Here is a 6,347-nt window from a genome sequence, read left to right as displayed (position 1 = left end):
TCTTAATAACTTTATTGGAGCCGTTGGAAAATTAAATAGATTCCTACTATCTATATTTTGTCATGTATATGCTATCTGGTAGTGTGCTGCATTGCATAGCTAAAAAGCCACTGGGAATACTGCTATATAGCTTTTTCTCACTTAGGTCTTTGATCCTTAGTCTTTTTTTTTCTTGCTTTTTACCCCTCCTTTCGTCAACTCTAACCAACAAATCTCTTCTACTCTTTCTTACTTTCTGTTTGAAGCTTTATCACTAGTAAATTATTTTCATCTTAGTTTGCAGTGATACTGGACATGCATATGGAAGATAAGAAAGTGGAAAAGCATGGTGACAGCCCATGAAGATATTACCTGGAATCTTCCCTGCTGCTCCCTCAATACGGCAGCAAAGAAATCTTTGCTTACACAGAGATGTGTCCAAGACATCTTGGATATCATCTGTTTCCAGTAATGCCCTGTCAGGTGATTTCTCACAGGAGGTTTTATTTTCTGCTTGCAGAGGTGTTTAAAAGAGGGTGATTTTTTTCAAGCTTAAATAATGGTCCCAATGAAACCTGTCTTGGAAAACAGTATAATAACTCCATGGGAGAAGAAGTTGGTGGGCATCCTGAGCATGGATTTTTTTTCACGGTACTCAGGACTCATGCATTAATATAATTTGTACATTATATTATATTAATATAATATAATGAATAGGTTGTTAAAGGTTAATTGCACTTCAGTACTTGTCTTTCCTTAACAGCAGTCTCTATTTATACCATCGTTAACTAGGATGACAGGAGTTTAAGAGAACAACTGAAATTTCCAAACATTTCCTACAAAATTAAGTTGTGCAGACCAAAGCTGTCCAATAACTGAGAGTTCCACAAAGATCAGAAAACAATCAAGGCATTCCCATTGAGCAGTGGTTTCAAACAGGTGGGAGGGCAAGGCCTGTTTGTTTGGCTTTTTTTGTACTGTAGGAACTGGGAGTACATCCCAGATCCAAATTTGGAGCACCTCCATGGGACCATGGATGTATTCACTCCCTCCTCCTTCTCTTCTGCCAAACTGGCAATCACACTACCACAAAGCCCCAATTTTTATATGCACCTATTGAGTACTTCTCAGGGAATTAGAGGATAGCAGTTGTGTGGGATGTGGGCCAAATAGTCTCCTCTTATAGGAGCACAGCTCTACGTTTTATCTTATTTACATAGATATTTCATTAGGAGTAATTAGTGCTTGTAGATTAGTTTTGAAGTTAAAGGTATAGGTGAGAGCCGAAATTAGCATCGGAATTTAATACAGAGAAAAAGCAACTCTGTAACTTAGTATATTTATGGTTGTAATTCTCTGAGACCACATTTGTTCCTGTACAACTCTGTTCAAATCAATAGAATTACATTTGGGATTAATTCACTCTTTAAATTTAACCACATTGAAAATAACTATAATGTCCTATGACTACAATATTTTCATTTTCCATGGGGAGAAATTTGCCAATATGTAATATGGTCTCACGTACCTGACTGCACATTACCTCCAAAATCAGCTAGAGCCTGTAAGAGTGGTAAAGCTGAAGAGTCCATGCTGTTTAGGTTGGAAAAATGCCAGCTGTATCACTGGCTGAACATCCAGTCTGCCTTTGAAATGGATGCATAAAAATCCTGTTCAAATAATATGACATATGATGATTACTAGATCTTAAAACTTCTTTGTTGTTTCAGGAAATTTCTTTATGTGAAGAAAAGGGAACCCAGTCCTGAAGAGGGCCATGACAACTACTGTTCCAATGATGTAACTGGAAGCACAGCACTGGGAGCTAAAGGATTTTTTATTGTCACTTTTGTCTGGCACATGCTTGGAGAAGTTTCTTTAGAACCATTAGAATCAGAGACATATCTATATCTATATATAACTCTCATAGTTTGATCCTAACAGAAGACTTTAGGACTGTATTTGTTTTCTGAATTCATGGTCTAGAATGTTCAGTAATTCTCTAAAGGATAAAAGTATAAAATACTGATGAAAAGGTAGACCTATATATATCCCTTTATTTTCATCAGTCTGAGCTTCCCAAGTATTTTAATTAAAATATGACACAAAAATATTTTAAAGAACTGGAAAATGTTCCTAGGATATTGTAGTTTGTATTTTCACAAAACCTTTTAAGAGTATTTTAGTTTGGTTTTCAACTACAACTAGATGTTAATTTAAAATAGTTGATTTAAAATAGACCTTTGGAATCTGAAGGTTCTCATGTTTTTCATGCAGAAATTTTGTTTTCCATAGTCTTATATCCTACTCTCACTCAATGCTAACTTTAAAACATTCAGGGCATTGTTTTAAATTTTCAGTTTGCTTCAATTATTGAAGGAGTTGATGGTAAAAAGAAAAGAAATAGAAGTAAAGGAATCTCATTAATTTGTTTTCCCATTCAAATGTAATTTTTTAATAAAAATTACACTTTTAGAATCAGTTTTTCAATAAGTAAATGAGGCTATCCAGGGAATAATTGCTACTGATAATGAGGGACTATGTTGAAACAGGTGATTTTACTCCAGGCTTCAAATAATTATGGATATTTTAATGCCTATTATGCAGTGCTAAAAATCTTGTCTTCCAAATTTTTGTACCAGTTTTTGCTGTCTGCTAAAACATCTTCTCTGCATTTCTTATATGCAGTTTATATAATACATCTTTACCTTACAGATTTGCTCTCCAGCCACGTGCCACCACCAGTTTAAGAAAGGTTTTCCTCTGTGGTACAAATAGCTCTTGGAGCATGTAGATCTAAATGTCATCACATTGCAGCATTTTAGCACGGCGTGATGATATTCTGTTTTGACACAGTGTCATCACGCTGCATCCCAGTAGGAAGATGTTTTGACACAAAGTGCTAACAAAACATCAAAATGTTAAAAATTGCTCTTTAATATTCATGTGTTCTGTGATGCCTGGAGCATACTAACTGATAATAGCAAGCCAGAGGACCAGTAAAGATTGCTGTTAATATATTTATTGAATTTTTGCACAAACAAGTTCCTACTAAAAATTTCTGCCTGGGTGAAGGTGAACACATGTCCTCCATAAGGACTATCAAAGAAGATGTTACAAACTTAGCATCTTAATTTACAGAAGAAAACCTAAACCATGAACTCACCCAAAACCTTCTTTCTTGCCTCTTTTATTTTCTTTTTGCAACGCATAAAGAAAAATTAACTGATGGTCATAAATAGCAGCATGGAAGAAGTATGACCCTAATCTGAGAGGAGGTGGAAACTATTGTAGCTGCCTACATGTGAAAGAAATGGCTCGTCTAAGAAAAGGACTGAGTTTTCTAAGAAACATCTCAGGCTTTTGGGGTGTGAGGTACAGTGAAGGGAGGAAAGAGTTAGAAGGAGCCAGCTTACTCAGGGTCCCAGTTTTCTGGTCTGAAACCCACAGTTCAGCATCCTGGATGGGAAAACAGCCAAACAAGCAGGAAAACTGCGAGAGGTTTGCATGCCAGAGTTGGAAGCAGCAACTCTTATCAGTTGGTTCACCTAAAGCTGAAGCTCTCACATAAGTTTCTCAATATGCTTCGAAGAAGGGATGCAGGCAGTGTTTTTTACTGAATCCAGACTTAATTTTTTTCCTGAATAACAGCCCGGTGCTGCTAGGCTGCAGCAGCAGCTGGGACAGAGAAGCTGCAGATCGAGACTTTTCACCACCCAGGCTGAGATGAGCAGCAGCATGACACTGGGTCAAAGGCAGGATTGTACTGTCAGATGTTCTCCCCACTGCCCAGTCTGATCCCCAAAACTCTGGCACAGACAGCTTCACAACAGCCACATTATTCATCATGTTTCATTAGGATAGTTCTGTTTTCATCAATCAGCTAAATTGTCTTATTTTTTTAGCCACAGCAAATTATTTATTTTAAGACAATGTTAATAAACCATTAAAATAATTACTTCACTTTATAATGGTTACTTTATAATGTTTAGTGGACAGCATCACATTTTCCTGACATTTTTAAGGTATAAAACCCTGGAACTATTGACAGTTTTGACAGAGACCAGTAGTTGTTTTTCAGTCTTCAGAACTATACTTCTCTTAATGACTTTATATTTGATATTACAGAGTTTACCAGAAAGGTGACATATTGAAAAATTTAAAATAACTATGGAGAAATTTTTAATGCAGAGGTATGCCTAAATTCTATAGATTAGCCTAAACATGAAATTATCCCTTTTCATCTGCAAAAAGGCAGTGCATGCAAACCCATTCTGCTTTGTGAACAGCTACTGATTTCTTTGGATCTATCAAAAGATTAAAAGTTACTTAGAAAAATGTGTGTGCAGAACCAGATCCTTAATAAAACCTGTGTCTGAACATGGTACTCTTTTTTCATGAATTTTCACTAGCTGTAACAGTACAGGCTTGTTATCATTCTGGTATTTAATTACTTGCACTAGTGTCCATGAAACTTCAATTTCATCCCTTTATTTAAGAGGTGACAGCCAAGAAGAGCTTCACATATTCTCACAGCCTGAAGAAAATATTTTAGTTTAATAATTTAACAATATTTTATTCTAAAGGATTATCGTTACTGTAGAGATTTGGTCCTGAGCCCAGTTCTCCAAGGATTAGTCTCTCAAAAATTTCTGGCACAAGTTTAAGTTACATTTGAATATAATTAATGATTGTCATGAGAAATGACCATAACCAGCAGTCTGTGCAGAATGTGTCCTTCACTGTTATAGTCTGAATCCTTTAATAGCTCAGCACCTTCATTTCTTATTGACTTCTTTCAGAGCCAAGGTGCTCAGAATAAAAGTTGACTGGAGGATGACAATTTCACTTTCTGCAGCTTTCAAGATTTTAGAGTTGTTTTGCTTTCACATTGAATTGTCTGTTGTCATACTGAAACCTGAACTGCTCAGTGAGGATACCAAGCAGCATTTCTTATTTTACCTCCACATCACCTCAAATCTTGTAAAAACCCTGAAATTACCTTCCCCAAATGAATGGAGTAAAGCACAAGACAGCTTCTTTTTTTTTTTTTCTTTTTTTTTTCTTTTATCCTTGTAAGAAAACCAAACAAAAACCCCTCACAGTTCAAAACTTTAAAGGAGAAAAATTAACCTGAGGGCTTTTGTCCAATAAATAAGTGGGAATTTCAGCATTTTCTTGACTCTGGACCCCTGAGTGTTGTACAGCATTCACATGACTCAGAGGTCCTTGGGAAATGTTCTCTTACACCTGCATGGCCAAGGAGCATGACTGGTGTGTGGGTGCACAAGCCTTGGCTTTCGATTCCAAACAGGGTGAGCAGGAGCAGGCACTGCCACCTCGCCCACGTGGAAGCTCCAGTTTGCTCCGCAGTGATAGCACACATGCACTCCTAAAACAATTTCAAGTTGCTTCTAGACAAAATCTGTAGTGTTATCAGGTGACTGGGTTTTTATAAAAATGTATGTAAATGTTAAACACATGCTTTAGGGCTGGGTTCCATTGCAGATGGATATGATTATAGCATGCCATTAATTTACAGAGATGGCTAGGAGAGTTGTCATCTCTCTCTCTTTCTCCACTCCTTCATGCTTCCTGATGCAGCCAAACAGCCATCTCTGCCACAGAGTTATCTGCATATGCCCAGCAAGGCTGACGTGCCTACCTCACATGTGCTGGCCATCTGTACAGTGCACAGGCAGGAGCTTCAGCAAGCTGCTGTGCTCTGCCTGGGATTTCCTGGACAAACGAATAGGAGCTGTATCTACACACACTTGCACCATGTTGAGGGTGTGTGACTGCACATTTGGCCAGTGTGCTGGCGGCTGAGTCCATCCCCAGAGCACGAGTGACTTCAGCTGCAGGTCTGCCTATTCGTTGTGGGGTTTTCTCCTTTCAGTTCTAGTCATTCTGTCAGTGCTGGCATTGATCTCCATTTGACTCACCTTTCAGAGCCCAGACAGAGTGGGGAAGTGATTGCCCTCGCAACTGCAACCATGTGAAAGGCTTCTGAGCAAATCCTCTCACTTACTCGATTATCCCTTCACTGAAGTGATTTGCACTGCTGTGGGCGGGGAGACCTGAACTCCCAGTGCACCACACTCATTTATCAGGTGAAATGAGGCAAAGAAAGCGGGGTCAGTGAGTGTCCATGCTGCTTACAAGCTGCAGAGCCCTCAAGCCTGTCATTGCCCAGATTACTTTAAAACTCATTCCCTTCCCAGCACACGATCCCCTTTATCAGCCTCTGCTCTCCACTTACTGGCAGGAGGAAGCTTGTTAGCCTTTGTCACCACATCCAAGAGATGGGCACCACTGACAAAAACCACACTACAGAAAGTAGTACTCATGCTACTGAAAAAGGCTTT

At 38.4% G+C, this 6,347-nt stretch overlaps 1 long non-coding RNA gene across 1 annotated transcript; it reads left to right on the top strand.

Moving 5' to 3' along the window:
* Positions 1 to 281: 281 nt before the first annotated feature.
* Positions 282 to 4,355, top strand: LOC140683585 (uncharacterized). The gene is made up of 2 exons (XR_012054754.1): positions 282 to 462; positions 1,710 to 4,355. It is a non-coding gene; the product is annotated as an uncharacterized lncRNA (long non-coding RNA).
* Positions 4,356 to 6,347: the final 1,992 nt, after the last annotated feature.

Source organism: Taeniopygia guttata, chromosome 3 (assembly GCF_048771995.1).
Source record: "Taeniopygia guttata chromosome 3, bTaeGut7.mat, whole genome shotgun sequence".
Classification (NCBI taxonomy): Eukaryota; Metazoa; Chordata; class Aves; order Passeriformes; family Estrildidae; genus Taeniopygia; species Taeniopygia guttata.
The sequence above is the reverse complement of the archived record's forward strand: the minus strand, read 5'-3'. Positions and strand labels throughout refer to the sequence as shown.